Source organism: Panthera leo, chromosome B4 (assembly GCF_018350215.1).
Source record: "Panthera leo isolate Ple1 chromosome B4, P.leo_Ple1_pat1.1, whole genome shotgun sequence".
In the NCBI taxonomy this organism is placed as follows: Eukaryota; Metazoa; Chordata; class Mammalia; order Carnivora; family Felidae; genus Panthera; species Panthera leo.
The window spans coordinates 83,905,249-83,927,764 of record NC_056685.1 but is presented as its reverse complement, the minus strand read 5'-3'; positions in this window follow the sequence as shown (position 1 = coordinate 83,927,764).

The window sequence follows — 22,516 nt, the reverse complement described above, 5'->3', positions numbered from 1 at the left end:
AACACATCTCCTCTCCTTGAAGGTCTTTTTTTTTTTTAATGTTTTATTTATTTTTGAGACAGGGAGAGACTGAGCATGAACGGGGGAGGGCCAGAGAGAGAGGGAGACACAGAATCTGAACAGGCTCCAGGCTCTGAGCTGTCAGCACAGAGCCCGACACGGGGCTCGAACTCACGGACCCCGAGATCATGACCTGAGCCAAAGTCAGCCGCTCAACCGACTGAGCCACCCAGGCGCCCCTTGAAGGTCTTATCCAACACACCCACTCCCCCACCCCCATGTCTCTTGAGATGCTCTTTCTTCTCACATCCCCTCCCCCATCCAGAAGGGGTAAACTTTCACTTACTTCCTTTTCCTTGCTTGCTGAGATTTGCCCATAGTCTGTCACTTTCTCCTCCTGCTATTGGATTCCAGGCTCGTGACTAAGTCTTGTTGGCGATTGGAATTCAGGAGAGAAAAAGATCACCTTACCAATAACAGGAGCTAAATGTGAAGCTTTGTCATAAATGTGAAACTCATTACTCTGAGCAGAAAAGATCTCTACCAAATTCTCAGAAAGCCTCCTTAAAAATAAGCAAAGAATGACTTGAGGGTGTCCTTGTATAAAGTCAACACAGATGGCATTTGAATTTGTACATAATTGGGATGCATAAGTATATCTATAGTAACAAGGTGTGCAAAACTTGTGGTTCCCCAGACTTTGACCACAGGAGAACAGGATGTGACTGTTATGCTAATGAGCTCATTAATACCATGAATACAATTAACAAATGAGGTTGATTATCACTGGCAAGCATTCATTACAAAGAGATAAGATGCTGTGCTCCAGCTACGCAAGTAACTATTTGGCCGTGTTTGTCCGGAAGCTCTCTTTTCATCTCTGCTCATTTATTACCACTAAATGGATAAATGCCTGGGAATGTGGGCTCAGCTCATTACTTATATATATTACCTTGATTATAATTTGACCTCATGCACATTTCAGTTAGAAGAACCCTACAAAATATCACTTCTATTTATAACACAGCCTCATCTGCCAAGTCTACAGAGAAATAACATCCTAATTGGAAAGAATAAAAGGTTACCTTTGCATGTAAACTGCACATTCATTTAGACATCGATTTTATTTCTTTCTAATTATCAGTGGCTGTGCATCTCCTGGTAGCTTGGATATAGTTGTTTTCCCTCCTAATAATTCCTGAGAAACAGAAACTCTAATAATCAGATCAGTAGATTGGAAATCTGTGGTTTTAATGTGCAGTTTATTGGGGCCATCAAAAATTAGGAAATATTCAAGAATCAAACTTTGACTTCCCTAAGACTGTGGTTCTAAGGCCAAAGGCCTATTTTTACGTGACTCCTTCACCGTCTGTGTTACAAGATGTACATCCCCTTTGTGGTTTAAAGTAAAATAATGCTCTTGCTGGTACACCTGAAATCAAATATGCACCTTGTCACCAGCAGCTTTCTTGCTACCATCCGTGAGAAGTGCAGCCATGGTTCCCAGCTGTGGCTTTTTAAACTCTTCGAAGACAAGGATGAAGCTAACCTCCACTGAGAACCATCCCAGTCACCAGTCACCAGTCCCCAGCACCGACGGCATGCACAACCACCTTGCTCTCTCCCCCAGCCCACCTCAGCTTGCCTCTTGCTCACTGAGCCACCCCTTGTTATTAGTCTGCTCTGGCTGCCGTAACAAAACACCATTGACTGGGTGGCTTAAACAGCAGACGTTTATTTTCTCCCAGTTCTGGAGGCTGGACGTCCAAGGTCAGGCTGCCAGCATGGTTGAGCTCTGATGAGACCTCTCTCCTTAAGCTGTAGATGGTGCCTTCTCACTGTGTCCTCACACGGTGAAAAGAGGGCTCTGGTGTCTTTTCCACTTCTTACAAGGGCACCAGATCTATCAGATCAGGGTTCCACCCTTATAACTTCATTCAACCTTAATCACCTCCTTAACGGCACTACCTCCAATAAATTCAACTGGGGTCTCACGGTTCAGTCCATATCACCCCCGGCCCTGGCACACTGATGTTCTTATTCACCATAATACATTATCCCTTTTCAAAAAAAAAAGGGTAGAAAAGATTTGTGGGAGATCGACAGGCGGATGGCAAGGCTCATCGAATTCACCGGACTATATCATTTTGGCCATTTGGCTTCTGAAATAGCTTCCCCAGGTATTTTCTTGCAGAGACCAAGACAGAAATTCCTCAGATGGAGTATGGAAGGAGCTGTTCATCCAGAAAGGTGGCTGTGGTTAACTGAACAAAGAATGGCTCTGACTAGGGAAAGCTGGGCATGCGCCTAGCCTTCAGAGTGGACTATCACCCACATCATAAGAGCTGAGAAGCACTGGAAATGCCCATTAAAAATACCTCCCTCAGGGGGACAAAACATAAGAGACTCATAAATATGGAGAACAAACAGAGGGTTACTGGAGGGATTGCGGGAGGAGGGATGGGCTAAATGGGTAAGGGGCATTAAGGAATCTACCCCTGAAATCATTGTTGCACTTTATGCTAACTAACTTGGATATAAATTTTAAAAAAAAATAAAATAAATAAAAATAGAATAAAAGCATTAAAACAGCAAATGTGAATACGATAAAAATGACTAGATTGAAATGTATCATGCATTCAACTGTATGTCTACAGACATTTCAAATATTTTTAAAACATCATATATAGTGAGCATGTATTTTCTGTAAGATAAAAAAACGTTAAAACTAAAAAAAAAAAAAAAAAATACCTCCAGGATACCTGAGTGACTCAGTTGGTTGAGCATTCAGCTTCAGCTTAGGTCATGCATGATCTCACGGTTCGTGAGTTCAAGACCCCCATCGGGCTCTGTGCTGACAGTGTACAGCCTGCTTGGGATTCTCTCTCTCTCTCCCTCTCTCTCTCTACCCCTCCCCCATGCTCTCTCTCTTTCTCTCTCTCCTTCTTTCTCAAAATAAATACGCTTTTTTCAAAAATTTTTAATAAATAAATAAAATAAAAATACCTCCCCCATTGGCTTGATGGCTGAGACTGAAACTTTAACATTAGAGATGTATTACACTGAGTTAAGGAAAAGAGGGTCAATGTAGTTGTCAGCTAATGGAAAATGGAGTGAAAAGAGACCAACTCTTAACAATTTTTCCTAGACTGTAAGAGCCTCAAGGGAAAGAATAGCATTTTGTTCGCTCTAGAATCCCCACTATACCCACCATGGAGACTTGTACGAAAGTGGGTGCTCAGTGGGTGATTGACTGAATATTGACCAAAACCTTTGGGTTCCTTTCACTTCCACACCCACTGTACTTCTGAGTACAGCTTCTTATCTTTATGGCCATCTACATCACCAGGTACATTTTCCACTTCGGTGTCACTGCCCAATCCAAACTGAGATGTGGCTGCCACCCAAGGGCAAGCAATAAAACAACCCAAACAGTCCCATATTAGTATGCACATCGTCCCAGGCTTCTCCCCACTTTGTGGATGCATTAATTAGAAGACAAACTAGTTTCTATTAACTGTAGGTACATAATTGGAAATAATCATGGGTCATAGTAAAATCACAACTGATGTACCATTCACATTGCAAATAAATGTATGCCTTCGCATTCCAACAGTTGATTCATTTACTGTATTTTCTGGTGGTTTTTATATCAAACAGCTAATTTTTCTGCTTTCTTCAGCTCACAGTATTGGAAGTACTGATGTTTTAAATTACATCTCTTAACTAGAGGAGTTGTCACTAAAAGAATGAACAAGTTGGGGCACCTGGATGGCTCAGTAGGTTAAGTGTCTGACTCTTGATATCAGCTCAGGTCATGATCTCACAGTTCGTGAGATCAAGCCCCACATCAGGCTCTGCACTGACAGTGGGAGCCTGCTTGGCATTTTCTCTCTCCCTCTCTCTATCTGCTCCTCCCGTACTTGTTCTCTCTCTCTCTCTCTCTCTCTCTCTCTCAAAATAAATAAAACTTTAAAAAAAAAAAGATAACATCTCTTGTGGAACCGATGGGAAAGTGGGGCAAAAATAAAAACAGACTTCGGAGGACAAAACTAGAGCTTGTCTGAGACCCTTCACAGCATGAGTTCCCAGACCTTCACACCAGCATCACAGTAAAGGCATCTGGCTGGACTCTTAATTCTCTCTGTCTCTGTGACTTAGTCCCTTGCTACGCAAAGCGTGGTCCTGAAACTAACAACACTGTGTCACCAGGGAGCTTGTTAGAATGCAGAATTTCAGGCCCTATCCTAGACCTGTTGATTCAGGATCCACATTTTAACCAGATCTTCAGAAGAGGAAAAAGACAGCGAGTGGGGGGGAGGGGGTGCAGAGTAGAGAAAAAGAGAGGGGACGATATAACAGACTAGCTGTTTGGCAGTAGACGGGCTATCCCTGCAGCAAGAGGCCACCCTTGATTGAATTCTGCTGGGGGTGGACAAACCAAAGGCCATGGGCATAAAGAGAAGTTAGGTATGGCAGACAAATTGGATTAAGTGCATATTTGGAATGTGTCTCACAGTTTTTGAGCCTGAGTCCATTTTGAATGTTTAGCTCCCCAAAGAGCCCACATGGTGGGCTGATTGTTACCACCTTTATGCACATATCCTGAAATTAGGCATCCTTATTTCTCAGGTGACAAGAAACGTCAAGTGTCATTAGCAGAGTGAATGTTTGGCCCTTTATGAGCACATCTGTCACACCAGAAAAATGAATTCCATGCACAGAGAAAACTAAAAAGAAAATGGAGCTCTTTATAATTCTTACCAGTTCAATGATCCAGTAATGAACTCTCAAAACCTCTTTTCTTCTCTACAATCTGAATCTCTCCAAAGCAGTATCTTCACTGATGCTTTCGCCGTGGGTGGTGGTTATCCATACCTGGAGGTATAGAACAGAGCCGTATGTTATTTTCTCCTCAGGGTTTAAACCTAACTTGAGGAGGCAAGCCCAAGGGTAGCTAATTAATAGATTTTTTTTTTAGACAATCCTATGTACCTGGCATTTTTCTGATTAAATTTCTAAGCCGATTAAAAACAAGACCAAAAAATTAACAAGCATCGTGTCCAGGCTTGTAGAGCAGAAAACTGGCTGGGGAGGCCCCAGGCAAGCCCCCAAGCTAGGAGACATGCCAAAAGAGAGAGAAAGCTGCAGGCACAAAGGTCAGAAGTAGGATGGGCACAGTTATTCTCTCTCCTTCCCTCTCTCCCTCATATAAGCACCAATCTTTCTGTGCTCTCGTTTTCAGCACACAGAAATTTATTTCTTATCTACCAACAGCCGGAAATAGAGAAACCCCTCCCGAATCAGTCTCAGGATTTCTACTCTAGAAATTCAGTGGGTCCTGCCAGCCAACACACATTCCATGGGTCCTTCTCCCAGGTACCAGTCTGCCTGGACCTTGCCCTGAACTCCTGGGGCTCCTGCCTTGAGCACACTCCCTTGTTAAAAGAGACATTGGCAATCCACCTTTGTTAAGAATATTCAGATGTAACCACAAGGTCAAGACAGATTAGGACCTAACAGAGGCTCTCTCTCCTTGGTGTCACTTTATAAATGCACAAATGTGAGGGAAAAGAGGCAAAAAGAACTTCAAAGAAAATTTATTAAAACAGGTGCCCAGAACAGCATCTTCAGGTAGATGCTTTTCAGACCATGTGGTTCTAATGGGTGTTTCCAAGATGTGCCGTAAAGTCTCATCCCTCAGTCATGGGGATTGGTCCAGGGGCTAGAGACTGAGTTCAGTCACAGTAGCCAATGATTCAATCAATCATTGCCTACAGAGTGAAGCCTCAGTAAAAACACCAAAGCTTGGTTGGAAGTGGCCCTGGAGACCTCTGACTTTGCAGCTGGTATCTGAAATGAAGACAGTCGTACATAGAACCAGGCTTTAACCCCAAGTTGTAGCTAGCTCCAGGTATGCAGGTAACAGATAGATAAGTTAGGAGGTTATTTCAGAAGAAATTGTGAAGGTAGATGTAGAGAAAAGGGGATGGGTTCAAGAGATAAAAAGGGCAACCAATAGGATTTAGTGATGGACGTTGTCCCTTACACTCCAAATATTCAACATTTTAAAAACAATGAGTTACCAGTCTTATCATCAGAGACAATTTTTAAAATATGAATTATAACGATATATGTTTTTTAACATCATGATAACCAAATAATATCTCTATGTATCTCTACAGATGAGGGATGAGGAAAAGCAAATAATTCTAATCTTTATTTTCATATACACTCGTTCACACTGATCACATCGCTCAGAGACTAATACAAATAACTTGAGGGACAGTGAGCTGTAAACCATACCAGAGATTTGGGACTTTTTAAAACATTAACATTATAATTTCATGTCATCTGTCATAGGACTTGTCGCTATCACATGATCCTCAGAACTATGCCTGATTGATTCAGTTGAAAATAGCTGTAAATTTCTATTTCCCTGCTCCTATAGTTGAGATTTAAATCATTGCCATCATTACAGTTTCCATCAATGAGCCCACCCAATGGGGGGGAAAAAAAATTCAGAGAAGCTACCATTTAAGAGCGAGCATACGAGCCACAGTAGAACATAGAACACGCTGCACAATGCCACCTACACATAAAACCTCCAACAGGGGCTCAGGAGTCTGCCTTGTATTGTGAAGTCTCAAAAAATTGAGGGCATAAGGTCTTTACTTTAAACTGCACAGGTCCTTAGACCACCCAACCAGTGACAATCATGCAAAAATGAAAGAGCCCACTGAGTTTCAGATGCCTTGGTACTCAGCAGCAGCTTGGCATCGTGTAGATAAAGCATCTTAATAACGCATAAAGTTTCACACCCCATCAAGATGTTCACGCTCTATCCTGAGGGTGTACGAAATAATCTAAAGTTGCTTCTATTCCCACCTTAACTAGAAGGACGTGAGCCACCAAATCCGACTGACGTTCATCCAGAATATACTACAACACAGACTTTCCACGCACCATGCTGGCACTTACGGTGTTTGCCTCGTTGTCACGCCATGTATCTTAATTCGGGCTTCACAAAACAGAGCTGTTGGAATTATGTTTTTGGGATCTGAGATTCCCTAGTCTACCAGCGTGCATGCAAAACAAGGGTTGTAAACACAAAATAGTATTTTTTTGGCTCACGCCTATCCACAACTTTGGGAATCCTAGCCCAATTCGAAGCCACCCCTAAATTCTTCTCGGGAATCCCAGAGGGTCCAGCATGCGTGTTCCCAAGTAAAATGGACTCTATTGCAGTAGCCTCCTAACCAGACTCCCTGCATTCTCTCTTGCTCCTCACATAGCTACCAAAGAAAACTTTCCAAAGTAGAATTCTATTATCATCCCTCCACTTCAATTCTTCAATAGCTTTAGTTAGTATTCCATAATGATAATCTTTTTGCTCTTAGGATAAAGACCAAGATCTTGGCCTACAGGGCCCCCAATGGCCAGACCTCATTCTATCTCTACAGCCAAATCTTGTACCATACTCCTTTTCATCATGTCAGCCACACCAGTCTCCTTTCAGATCCTCAAATGTACCATGTAAACTGCTACCCCAGGGCCTTTGCACATGCTGCCCTTTCTGCCTAATGGCTTCCACCAATTACCTCCCATCCCAAAATTAACTTCCACTCTTCCTGAAGACCTCAACTCAATCTTTGTGTGTGTGGGTGCATGTATACTCAGAAAGGCCCTTATTAATCTCCACCACTAAGTCAATTCTCCCAACTATATACTCTCACTTCATCACGCACCTCTCCTCTAGAGCCCTTAGTATATATAACAAATTGTTATTATATTTTCATTTGTCTACATCCCCCAATAACTTTTAAGCTCACCATTTTATTCCCTCATCTCTCATGGAACCAGATATATAGCTTAATAAACATTTGTTGGATAAATGAGTGTATTAATTAGGGTAACACCACACTCACTACTCAAACAGAGATTCAACAATAATTTAAAGATTGAAAAAAGAGTTTATTTTTCACCTCAAAATTAGTGGCCAACATTCCATATCAGTGGGTGGCCCTGCTCCACACAGTCATTCAGAAACCCAGGGTGTTGTTTTCATCTGTATATTAAGGTTGAGTTGATGGATTCTAGCCAGTGGGAAGGAAAAAGAAAGCTTAGAGATGCGTATCTAGGTTTAAAGCCCCAGAACGGCAAGTGGCACACGTCACTTCTCACATTCCACAGGCAACACCTAACTGCAAGGGAAGATGATAAATGTAGGGTATTTTGGCAGCCATGCACCCAATTACAATTCTGTTATTATAGAAAAAGAGGAGAACAGAATTTATAGATAGTTCAGGGTCCCTACCACATCACAAATGAATGAATGGGCAAGTTGCTCTTCCCAGCTTCCACATAGAAAGACCATTTGCCCCTCACTTCTTCTGGATTTTTGTCAACACCATCAAAGTCAACAATGAGGTAGATACTCAATGCCCAACAGCCAAGGTCAAGCTTCTCATTTGGCCAATGCTGCTGGCACGAGCGCTGCTGAACTTATTGAGAACAAGCAAGATCAACTGAAACCGCTCCTCTCCTTTTACTCACTCTTATATTGTGACTCCCTGGAATTCACGCTTGGCTCTACAGTGGCTGAGCTGGAAGGCAGATCAAAGGATGACACTGAACTGTATTCAAGGCTAATCCAGCCCTCTAACCCTAGACCATTATCCTGGCACCAAGTTCCTGAGCAAGAGCCCTTCTGTTCAGGTTGAGTTCTTTCTCCCCAGGCTCATTGGTCCTTTGCACAAAGACTCGTGGGGAAATTACACCACAGATAGTCTCTCCTGACTACTCAGGTACGTTTGAACTAAAGGATTTCACAGAGACAATTCTCAAATTAAGACCTCAACTATACAGGGTAAAGAAAGTGTCTTCAAATTGATTCACTTATAAAGCATTACGAGATGATCAAAACTGAGTTGTCAACAAACTAGAAAAGGGTATATACACTGCCCCAGTTACTACTATTGCATAGCAAACACCCAAAATTTAGTGGCATGAAACAGACATTTGATTAACTCACAGAGTCCATGGGTCAGGAATTTGAACAGAGCACAACAGGAACAGTTTGTCTTTGCTCTCTCAGAGTAGACTATTCAAGCAGGAGGCATCAAAGATGAGAGTTACTCAGTGACTGAGGAGTGGAATCATCTGGCAGGATTTCTACTCACACATCTGGTGATCGATGCTAGTAGTCAGCTGGAATCTCAGCCAGGCTGTTGGTTGGAACACCTATACATGCCACTTGGGGTGGTCTCTTCACATGGGTTAATTGGGCTTCCTCATGGCATGGCAGCTGAGTGCCAAGAACAAATGTCCCAACAGAGGAAAGAAGAAATGTATGGCATTTTTATGATCTGGCTAAAGAAGCCACATAGCATTATTTCCACCATATTCTATGTGTCAAGGCAGTCACAAAGTCCACCAGGGTACAAGAAGAGGGGACACAGATCCCCCATTTGATGAGAAGAACATCATAATCATAATGTAAGAGCATGTGCCGTAGGAGAGATCTTTGCTGCCATCTTTGGAAAATAAAATCGGCAATATATGCCTAGTGGCTTCTGATTAAAAGCATTTTTTAAAAAACCTATTGCCAATATTTTTAAAAAATTGTTTAATGTTTACTTATTTTTGAGAGAGAGACAGAATGCAAGCAGGGGAGGAACAGAGGAAGAAGGAAACAGAGAATCTGAGGCAGCCTCCAGGCTCTGAGCCGTCAGCACAGACAAATGCAGGGCTCAAACCCACGCACCGTGAGATCATGACCTGAGCCAAAGTAAGGTGCTTACCCGACTGAGCCACCTAGTGCCCCCACCCCATTGCCAGTATTTTTGAGACAGTAATAATTTCTACATTTTGCTTTAATGATTGGAAAGACAGAGTAATACAGTTAGTGCGGACAAAAATATTTTACTTCTATTACAACAAAACCAGAACTGATAGCCCTCAAAGTCTTTGGAGATCAGCTGGCCAAACAGGGAGATCATTGTGTATGTTTATATAGCATGTGTACCATCTACATGATGACTTCCTAACGACTTAGGAATTACTCTTACACTCTTATGGGTGTGACGAACTATAGGGAAAAGAAAAGGTTGTCTCTTCAGCCTGTATTTCTTTTTCTTTCTTTATTTCTGTCCCTGGGCATTCCCAATGCCCTCAGACCTTGCCAGCCTGTGAAGCCACGGTAATAACAATGCCCACATCTTGCCATTTTCTGGCCTCCACTTACATTCACAAGCTTTTACAACCATGGCCACCTTCCCAGCCTCAAAATCCACCCATTCTGTGAAGCTCCAAGTGTCGTTATGCTCAGAAATATGTCTGTTCACATGCTTCTGCTCCAAATGTTTACCATCAAAACAACTTGAGGGAGTTGTCTGCAGCACCACTCCCCCACACAGCTGCCAGTGTCCTGCAGGAGAACATCACACTTGGGACCACAGTCTCACCTGACATTCTGGCACCACCCTGAGCCCTCAAGTGGCCAAGCTGCACCCTGAAGGAATGGCCTCTTCACCAACGCTGGCACACGGACCCCAAGGCTCACAACATTCCTTACTGAAGTGACTCCTCCTCTTCTGCTGTCTCCCTCCACTGCTGCCCCAAATAGCTTTAACTCTCAAAGTCAGACCAACAGACACAGATGGGAGTGCCTGTGTCCACAGAAACCCCAACGCACAGACCCTTAGGGAGCCAGAGCAGGGCTGGACTCTGTGAAGAGGTGTGGAAAATGGACCACAAGAGAGAAGGTGGGGGAGAGAAATGTGGCAAAGCATTAACAGTTGGTGAATCTAGGAGGTGAAAGTTATACATCTGTTTATTCTGTTATTTCTGCTTTTCTGTAGGTTTGAAAATTTCAAAATAAAAAGTTGAGGGAACTATTTAAAAATAAAAAGGACAAAAATAAAATTGCCTTAATGATTATGTCTAAATCTGGTTCAATATATAGGTTATAGTCATTAAAATGACTCCCGTTAACCATAAGGAGATGGTCAGAAGGTGGACCGGACCACGGGTTAAGAGGTCTGTGCTGAAGTTATAAGGAGTCAGAAGTCAGTAGAAGCTGGAGAGGTGCATGCATGAGGTCATCCAGGAAAAGTAAGAAGGAAGGCATGAAGAGGAGGTGAGGAGGCTGAGGGGAACAGGTTTCCATGATGAATCCCTTGGTGTTAATCCTACACGCCATTTGTCTCCTGGTATAATTCATTCCTGGACACATTCCATTCCTCATTAGCATTTCTTTTTTCCTTGGATTGTTTTTTCATCATTTCTGTTTTATTAGGCTGGTACAAACGCCAAGTACTTCCCTTAATAAATGGTCTCTTTCATCTGTTTTATCACCCACATGAATTCAAGCACTTATAATTAGCAAGGTTTACATAACAGGTATAATTTCTTGATAATAAAGTCAGGCCATTATCGTTGATTTTTCTTAATGGAAGCATTTTGTTTTTGAAATAAGCAGCAGGCATTAACCAAAGATATCTGATGGCAATAATATTCAACTCTGATCGTAACCTATTTGCTACTCTCTTGAAACTAATCATAATTCTGGAACAAAATAAAAACATTAGGAGATTAATAAAAGCCATTTTATCAGACAAGGCTCATTCTTCTTTAGTGCTATATTTATCACACAAGGGAAAATTACTTTATTACATGGGTAGCAATGCATTTATGACAAGGCACTTGAAAAATAAGTCTGATGCTCACTTTAAAATTCCATTTCTAAGTAGTCATAAGCCAAGCAGCCATCAGAAATCATTTTTTTTTAAAACTACCATGTGTTTTTAAGTGCTTTGTTCTTAAATAAAAGGACTTGGCAGGTGTGTATATTACAGTTTAGAGTGTTGATACATGGTTTATGTTAAATCATAAATGAAATTCAATGTGATGGTCATCCCAAATCTAAATAGTTAGGTGAAAGAAAGGGTTTTTTTTTTTAATTATTCAGTAATTTTACATAGGCAGATAATTCTGAAGAAGCGGGGTGGAAATGCCACTTCTGTCTCTAGAAGATTAACGGTAAATTATTGGCCTTGTTAATCTATGTGTCACTAGCTTACCACACCAGCCAGTTCAGAACTCCAGGGCTCTGCAAAGTATCTGCTCCACCCCAAGCCCAGCCCAAATGAGTATTTCTGGGAGGACCTGACTGGAGCAGAGATTACCCATCAAAATCCATTCTCCCATTTCAAAAGTTGTAAGTGGGAAATAGCTGCCCAGCCAGAGAAAACCATTTCCTCTCCTTTGGCCGTTAGGTAGTGATGAAAGGTAAAATAGGGCATATCGTTAGAATTTTTAAGTTTCTTTAAACGAAAATGGATTCCAACAGGGCAGCACCAAACCAGAGTAGTTAGGCGCTCTCCACCAACAAGAGAGAGAAGAAAGACTTGCAGAGAGAAAAGGGGGAAGCAAAGCAAGAATATTATTTGATTGGTTAAAGCGGAAGCGTTCACTTCATTTGGAAAAGCCTAGTTAGCTGTTTGTGATTTGTTGCCCTGAGGTTTTTATTTCTTAACCTTGAGGCATTTACAGGCTTAGGTTCAGGGTGGTTAGGTAAGCTGCTGAAGTATTAGAACCACCGTATTCTCACAGCCTCCTTGTTTAATTAATTTAATAGTAGAGACACATAATTCATTCTTACCGTGAGGTGGGGGCGGAAGTGATGACCAAGGCTTTTAAGAGGCAGGCCTCTCTCCTCCATGCTTTCTGACCACAAGGTCCAAGAGGACCACAGAACCTTCCAGATGAAAGCCCACAGGGAGAACCATCCACTGACCACCGGACTGCTATGCAAGCAAATTATAGAAATGGTAAGCTACCTCTTCAGATGGAGCTCCTGAAGTATGGGACGCCTCTAAGCTTTGTGGTAAAATACATGAGAGGATCTCTCTCCATTTTGATGGTAAAGTCATTTGGCCTCAAGCAACTGAAAGAAAGAGAAAACCCAATTAATGGCGGCTTAAGCGATAAAAAGCATTTACTGATCTCACTTGACAAGAAGTCTAGAGGTACAGCATTCCAGATTTGGTGCAGCATTTCTACAACACCTTCATACATCTAATCTCTTCCCATCTAAACTTTGCCATTCTTATCACAAGATAACTACTACAGATCCAAGCAGCACATCAGACAACATCAACTGAGCAAAAGGTTGGAGAGTTTTCCTCAAAAGCCCATCTCCTTGCAGGACACTGAACGGAAGTCCTCATGTATTGGGCCATGCTAGCTAAGGAGAGCACTGGGGAAGGGAAACTCCATCCAGAGGAATGAGATTTCCATTAATAACTAAAATTAATCACAATTTTAGCTCCCATAACTGAGACCTCCCCCCCAAAAAAAAACACACAAAAAAAACAAAAAACAATATTGCGTTTGCAAAAAAAGAAGTAGAGGGGGGTAACTAACAACTGGCCGCCACAGATTCCGATACCACAATATTGCGTTCTACTCACAAAAAAATATAGTTAAAGGCTTCTCTGTCATTTATGACCCAGACATAATAAGTCCACAGGGATTGGCCAGGTACAAGACTAAGTGGCAGACATCTACCTTCTATATCCCACACACACATACACATGCACACACAAACTTGCTATGACTATAGCTCTGGTTTTGATCATAGGTCAACCTTTAGCAAGGCTGCCTCTCCCTCTTAATATTTAAGAGCTCATCTAGTGGTAATCAGAAAGGCTTCCTTGCAACAGTGCCCACCAGTTTGAGAGATGAGCTCACCATACATATGCATGTTGTCTCCCATAATAGTCATTATTTGGGCTCAAGCCATAAAACACCAGTCCAATCCTCCTACTTTTCACTTGCCTTGGCAGAGCTGATCTGATCAGACATCAAATCAACACGCACATCATTTCTGATACATACACAACACTAGTCAGAATGTATTAGGAAAAAAATCTTACCCTAGAACCATATATTCCAAAAAGAAAATATGGCTGGTGTTCAAGTCACATTAACAACAAACAATAATAATGACAACAAATCAATATTAACTGCATTTAATTGTGAGAAAAATCAAAAATTGCCACAGGGAGCACACTACTTGTCAGGAATGGTATGTGTTAATAATTCCAAGAGAAAAATCCATCCACAACTTCAAAGAGTAACTTTTCCCAGGGGAAATGAAATTAATCACAGAAAAGGAAATGCAACAGAGTTAAATGACTTTTTTAGGCTCCTAACATTTTCCTTCTACTTATTTAAAAGATTCCCAAAATGATGGGCTCTGGTTGATGAAACATTCCAGAACAATCTGAGATGAGGCTTTCTGATCATCAATACTCCATATATGGGGCAGTTCACAAGCCTTTGTGATAAGACAGGCTGTGCAGCTGGCACCAGGTTTCTGATAGAGTGAATTTATTAAAACACATTATCCATCAAGGTAGTAACAGGTAAGATGTCTTCGGGGCTTCAGTTTAGGTTGGTGATTTCTAATCTCCATAAATTTCTCTGGAACTGACTGTAAACTAGTTAAATGGTTGGCTGGTGACAAAAAGATGAGGAAAATAATGAATGCACATAAAGCAGCACAAAAGATTTGGAGGGATTTGTATCTGCTCTGTAATTAGGTTGGCGCATGGGAAATTAACATTCTTGTTGGCCTCCTCCTTCCCTTCCTCCCTCCCCCTAGGCCTCCTCTTCTTGTCCCCAGTAAAAGAGCTCTGCAAGCAAATGGGAATGGCAGTTTGAGGTCAAAGAAAAAAATGAGAAAGGAAGATGAGAGCCGGGGATGAAAAGAAAAGGCAACCCATTGAGGTCTCTCCATGTTCCCGCATCAGGCAAAGGACTCTCACACAACCAGAAACGAAAACATCTGGTAGGTTCAAGGAAGAAAATAGTTCAAGTGCATTTTTGTACCTCTTGTTTCTATCAGTACAACTTGTACATTGAAGTATGACCATCTGTTTATGTTCTTCCTCTAGACCAGGGGTAGGCAATGCACCTGTTTTTGTTCCACCTTCAAGAATGATTTTCACTGGGGCACCTGGGTGACTCAGTTGGTTAAGCATCTGACTCAGTTTCAGCTCAGGTCATTATCTCACAGTTTGTGAGTTTGAGCCCCACATCGGGCTCTGTACTGACAGCTCAGAGACTGCTCGGGATTCTCTCTCTCGTCCTCTCTCTCTGCCCTTCCCCCATTTGCTCTCTCTCTTTCTCTGTCTCTTTCTCTCTCTCTCTCAAAATAAATAAATAAATAAATAACAACAACATCAACAAAGAATGATTTTTGCTTTTTTTTAACAGTTACATTTTAAATGGTTATTTAAATACCTACATAGTACTCTCAATTTTGCCTCTTGGAAAAGTCTAAAATAAAGTCTAAATCTAAAGTGTTTATTCTCCAGCACTTTTAGGAAAAGTTTTCAAGCCTTGCTGTAGATGAGACCTCTGGGGGCACCGCTGTCCATTACATTCTTATCTGTTGGATCAAGTAATGCTTGGTGGTTGAATGGATTAAAGAATGTTCTAAGAGAGCATTCTGAAACAAGGCATAGACATTGCAAATGAAAAACTGAGGCCTGGAGATGTTAATCAGCTGACCCAAATTCCAACAGCTTGTTTAGTGGCAGAGCTAAGACTAGAATCCCTGCTGCAGTCAACCACCTGGATCCGATGATGCCAACATCAAGAACTACACCACCTTTCCAAGTCTCTCTTTCGATCAAACTGATCACCTTCTGTGCATCAGTAAAATACAAGCGCACAGCTGTTCAGGGTGTACCTCAATGAAGAGAGACAAATGCATTTAGTAGGAAGTTCCAAAAACAGACAAACAAACAAACAAAAAAGCTTACTCCCAAAGAGAGGTGTAGTTTGAGACTCAGTCCCTGGGTAAGTGACAGACCTGACATCATCTTAATTAATCTAGGTCTACATGGGCCTGTTGGGAAAAGACACTGAAAAACAGATTTCCTGTGAAGTTCAAAACTGATTTGTAGTGTACTTAATGGGTAAACTGAGAGAGAACAACACATTGACAAAATAAAAATTAATTTGCTTCACTATGTATGCTCAGAATTACATCAGTGAGAAAAGAGTTTGGTACATTTTATGCCCATTTTTAATGTCTCAGGTGATAAAAGAGTTTCTGGCTCTTTCCTGGGGAGGCTACTCCCTAAACTAATACTTTTTGTTGTCATTCATGTTTGCCAAGGCAATATCTCAAGATCTAATGGGTTTATACACCACTCAACAGAGATGCAAAATTGAAACCTTTCTACTAATACCCAAACTGTATTATAATTTTTGCTATATTTTCAAAAGCTTGGGGATATAAAATCTTGATGTGTATACTTCAACAAATACTGATGCTTTCTTTGGAATTTGGGAGCAAAGAGTCAATGAATTGGGTAAAACTAAACGCTTTGACCTGCCTTCTGGGCAGTTTATAATTAGCCTAATGCTATTACGTAGGTGAATTGTGGCTTAAGTTATCTAGACAGTGTTAGAGAAAAACCCTTCCTTCTTCTCTCCAGAGTGCTCTTTTGGAAGTCTTGCTGCTCTAGTTAGTTCAATGCTATTTATTTTCACTTGTGTTCATTACTTTAGTTCTCAGGAGTAATGTTCAATGTTTAGCAACAATAAATTTTATTTCCCACGTGTCAGTCTGGTTACAAAGCTGATACAAATCCCTCTAAATCTTTTGTGCCGCCTAGTATGCATTCATTATTTTCTTCATCTTTTTGTCACCAGCCAACCATTTAACTAGTTTACAATCAGTTCCAAAGTAATTTATGTAGATTAGGAATCAAGAGTAGTCCAAAACCCTCCAGGCATCTCACCTGGCCCTCTCTTCAATGCATGGAGTTCTTTATCAAACCAACCCCTCCTACACCCTATGTAGAGCTGTGGCATTGGCTTTATTTAACCTCCAACTTCAGAACACAAACTCTCTACTCATAATCAATCAACCAACAATTATTTATTTCTACCCATGTAATGCTCTCCTAAGGAGTTACTCTTGGTAAATAGATTAGATATATAGATAGATGATAGACAGATGATAGATAGATAGATAGATAGATAGATAGATAGATAATAGCTAGACAGATGACAAGAGATGGCAAAAAGGCAATATTAAACAAATGATTTTTCAGAGTTGACTTAACGTTTTTAACTCTAAGGTTAAAGTCATCAACAAAGATTTATTGAGTGCCACTGTTTACCCTGTTTTGTGTTGAGAGCTATGGAGAACGTCTCTATAATTGGCCCCAAAAAAGTGATGATTGTAGATGCCTCAATACAGAGACGTCAAGGTCAAGGAGAAAGCCATGTCCAGAAAGCATGAAGGAAAAGAGAAGCAAATCAATACGTCTTTTTCTGCCTCCTTTTCTCTACATCTCTTGCACCCATCATCAGGGTAGGAAGCTTAAGCTTGATCCATTTAAACATGGGTGCCATTAAAGATTTTGGAGAAGGGACAGATTGAGGCCATAGAAACCAAAGCAACCAACGTTTCTTACAAACAACGCTTCAGGGTGCTGTTTACAAAGTTCTGCCCAAATTTTCTAAGGCTCTAATGAAGTAAAGCACATATACAAGAAAAAAAAAAAAAACTGGCCTGCAGGTGAGCTTGTCCCTAGACCATGTTCAGCAGGTTCATGCCTTATTTACGCCTTTTTTTAAATTACATGATCAAGAAAAAAAATCTCTGAGAAGTACCAGATTTATAAATTATGTCCTTTTACAAATGTGTTCATGAGAAATTGACTCAAAACAAAAAAAATAAGGCTTCCCAACCCAAAGAAACTAAGCAATACGACCAAAACCCTCACCAAAAGCAAACAAAAATTCACCCAAGCAGAATTCCATGTTCGGTAGATAAAATCTACAAACAACACACTAAATTTTCATACTGAAGCAACTAGGATATTCTGGAATTTCATTACATTTGACCATCTAGTCATTGGTTAATATGTAATTTTTTTTTTTTTACACTACCATTATTTTAACATGTCATCAGGTTAAAAGAATATATATAAATCATGGTTTCCACTGTGGATTAGTAGTTAATGTGTTCCTACCGGGGCTGATTTTCCACACCTGGTTTCATCCTGTAAGCTTCTTCCAAAATTATTTTAATCTTTTGGATGACTGTAAATGAACAATAGCCTACCCTTCATTAGTAAACACATTACAATTCTCTAACCTGGCTTTCCTGCCTCTTCATTAGGGATAGCTCTAGGGCAGCGCCTGGGGGGTAGGGGAGGGGGGTGGGGGGCGGGTTGTGCGCAACCTTTCTTCAGGTTCTCTGCTTTGATGGTGACTAGAAGCAGGAAACTCCCTTGGCTAGTTTGCATGTTAAAGGTACTTCTGGCAGGTGTCTGGTTCAAGATCTAAAAGCTCTTCTCCTGTATAAGCAAGGGCAAACTCTCTTCAGTGACATGAATTGACAATAAGAAGCATATTTAACAAACTTCAATAACACTTTGTACCTCTTTTTGAAGCCACAAAACCTACACTGGAGAAAGTTGGGACCTAATGTTTTCTATTGTGTCGCTCTGCCCTACTTCCCCTAGTCACCAACATCATAAAACCTTTTGAGATGTCACTGCTTCTTATTTCGAGCAAACTCGGGGCCGAAACCCCCAAGTCTGGCTTTTTAATTATTTTTCAAATATTTTTCAGTTTCTGAATTTGCTCGCATATCACTCACGTGCTTTCTATACAGAAGTGCTTGAATTATGCATTAACACCTTTTAAAAGGCATTTTTCAGATAAAGCACTTTGTATTATTAAGCATTGTAAAATTCTTATTGCACATCCCTTTTATTACATACCTCATTTTAAATGGGCCAGAATATTTTAATCATCCAAGAAAAGCCATAGTTTATAGCTTAAAATTGAAAATATATCTGCACATTTTCCATAAAATATGCATGCATGATTTTCAGCTCCATTTAACTAATGTATTTAGGAAATATGTTATAATAGTAAATGCAACAAATCTCAGTCAAGGAAAAAAGTATCATAAAAAGTGTGATTAATGGCAATACTTTTTTTTCATTTCACAGAAGTCCGTATTTTGAAATATGAATCATTTTACATAGATAACCTCTGTATTTCCATGCTGTTTATCTAAACTGAAGTATATTACAACTCTGGGTGCAGAATTGCAAATTACATCAAAGAAACAACTGTCAAAACAACATACATTACCCATAATGCATTTCCAAAGAAAAAATTGCCACTGTTAAAAGAATTAAAGAGCTATCCAAAAAATCAGATAACGCCCACAGCATGGATGTATGTAAGTTCACAAATGTAATATATTTGCAATCGTATTATTGAAAATTATTTCTTAATTGCATTAGTAATGTGGAAATGAAAGTTGTTAGATCATTTGGATTGATGATCTTCATAATCGGCTCCCAGTAAGCACATAAAACATGCATGGCCCTGTATGTAAAAGAGTCATTTTCTTGATGGTATCACTTTTCTCAGATGTAACTTCACAGTAAAACTCAGCCGGTCTTCAAAATGTGTATTAAAAATTGTGGATGAAAGCACATTTCTGTAAGGCAAAATTGGTTTGTGGTTCTCCTATAAGAAAGAGAATTACTGTGCACAGTATAGGAAGTCTAATTTTATGGTTTGCATGGTTGGGTAGGAGTTAGAGTTTTCAGCTCAAGCACACATGTCATGAATAACAATACATTGAATTTACATAGCAATTTCCTCAGTGGAATTCCAAGAACTACATAATCTCATTGAGACTCATAACATCTCTTCTAGGAGCCACAAAGTAGGAAATGTCTCCATTTTAAACAATGGAAAAGGGGAGGCATATAGAAATTTGGACAACACCTTGCACGAAATAGATTAGAAAGTACTTTCCTAGGGGCGCCTGGGTGGCTCAGTTGGTTAAGCATCCGACTTCGGCTCAGGTCATGATCTCACGGTTCATGGGTTCAAGCCCCACGTCAGGCTCCATGCTGACAGCACAGAGCCTGGAACCTGCTTCAGTTTCAGTGTTTCCCTCTCTGCTCCTCCCCTGCTCATGCTCTGTCTCTCTTTCTCTCCAAAATAAATAAAACATTTAAAAAAAAAAAAAAAAGAAAGTACTTTCCTAGTCGCAGCAGAACTTCAACAGTTCCCTTAGAGAGATTCCCAGTGCACAGCCCTTCTGACCATGTGTCTGTGACCATGTGCATGTGGCCGCGTGCAGGCACCACATTTTCACAGTGGCCAGGTTCAGACTACCATTATAAGACAGACAAGCCTCTGGATAAGGAAAACTAGACCTGTGCATTTCAATGCCTTCCCTCAGCACCTTTCCCCACCTGGCCCACCACCAACCACTATCACCACCCAAGCTGACATCCATGCCACCTGACTCTGTCCCAGGACACACACATCCCTTGCCTCAGCCCCCAGTGGTCCTGGTCTTCCTTGCCATTGGCTTCTACAAACTGATCTTCTCTGCTTATACCTAAGGATTAGCATATGTTACAATAGGAATCTTCTCAACTTTGACTTCTGTGCCTCAGTTCTCCTTCCTGGCTTTGCCTTCAGAGTCAGGGATTCTGTTCACCTTCAAACCCTGCCTGGTGCCTGACACTCTCATACATCAGTGCAGGACAAGCCCCAGCCAGCCTATCAGCAGGCTGGATCCCTGTGGCCTCAGCTCTCACTCTAGACCAAGTTTCTCCTGTAGCAATGGACTCTCATGTACTTGTGTGTAACTCTGATAGCCTGAACATGGGGCTAAGGAGAACAGAGTCACAGACCAAGACCCAGGCAGCCTCTCCATTCTACGGCCGCAGGTGTACTTCCTGGTGACCAGCCAATAATACTGCAAAGACCTAACTGTTCTTCACAGGAGACATGGGGAAGAAGTAAAAGGAATTAAAGGCTAGCTAAACAACTCCCAAGATACAGGTTCTGCAAGCAATGGAACTGTAGCATAATCTTCCCAGGAGATGGGCACCATATAATTGTGCAAAATCCAGCACCATGGACGTATTGCTTCTGCAGTAATCTATATTACTACCAAAAAGAAACAATGGCAGCATGCAGGGCTTTTCTGCTGAGCATCAGACTGATTTCCTGAGACAATCTGAGTTGTGTGGGTGGGCACTTTAAGACACGCAAGAAACTGCCTCTGGGGAAGATAGATTCTGGTGCCCACAGCCACCTTGACTGGTTCAGCCTTAAAAGTATGTTCCCATAAACTCTGGCATTTTCTCTCCACCATGATCTTCCCCGGCCATCTCCTGATGAGGACTCATCTTGCTTCTGTAACAACCCTTCACCGCCATGCCAGCCATGTGGTTGTGCCTTCTCTTCAGTGCTAGTTCCCAGTGAGTCCTGCCCAGGCTGACCCAGTTAGCTCCTCATCCATTAGAACACCCACATACAATGTCCTACTTCCCTCCTCTGAAGCTTAATCCTGCTGAGTGTTTGGTTTAAGTGATTTTCAATCACTACCATTCACTCATGCTCTTATTCCTAACCTCTCCAACCAAAAGAAAAAAACAAAACAAAACAACATTATATGCATATATTCACCGAACATCCATTCCCTTCTTTTTTTCTTTATAACATAACCCTGGTTTGTTCGACATGGAAGTGGGCCTAGCTGGATATACTCTCCTTCCCAGACCCCTCTGCAACCGGGGTGGCCTTGAGACCCAGTTCTGGCCAAATTTAGACTTCCAGAAGGAAGTCTTTGGAGAGAGCATCCCTTTCCAAATGAAAAGATAGACTCAGAGGCAGACATGCTGGGCCCTCCTTCTTCCAGTATGCCTTTTGCATATGCGCCTAGAGATGGAAAAGTCAGCTCACAATTATTAGGCACCAAGCCTGAAAAAAAAAGTCTTGGGCTAAGGCTGGCAGAATGGAAATATAAAGGGGTGCCAGAGTGGCTCAGTCGGTTAAGCGTCCAACTCGGTTTCAGCTCATGTCACGATTTCACAACTTGTGAGTTCAAGCCCTGCATTGGGCTCTGTGCTCTCTCTGTCTCTCTCAGAAATAAATAAACATAAAATGTTTATAAAATAAACATAAAAAAAAAGAAATGGAAATATAGAAGGAGCTGGGACTCTGGTACATTCTGGGGAAGCTTTCCAGCCATGGACGGCCCACCTACAGGCTTCTTATATAAGAAAAATAATACCAGGGGCGTTTGGGTGGCTCAGCTGGTTAAGAATCCAAATTCAACTCACGTCATGATCTCCCAGTTCATGAGTTCAAGCCCCTCGTCAGGCTCTGTGCTAACAGCTGGGAGCCTGGAGCCTACTTTGGATTCTATGTCTCCCTTTCTCTCTGCCTCTTCCCTGTCTGCTCTCTTTCTCTCTCTCTCTCTCTCTCTCTCTCTCTCTCTCTCTCTCTCTCTCAAAAATAAATAAACATTAAAAAATATTTTTTAATAAAAAAAGAAAAATAACACAAAAACCATAAAATACTTAGGAATAAACCTAACCAAAGAGGTGAAAAATCTATATGCTGAAAACTATAGAAAGCTTATGAAAGA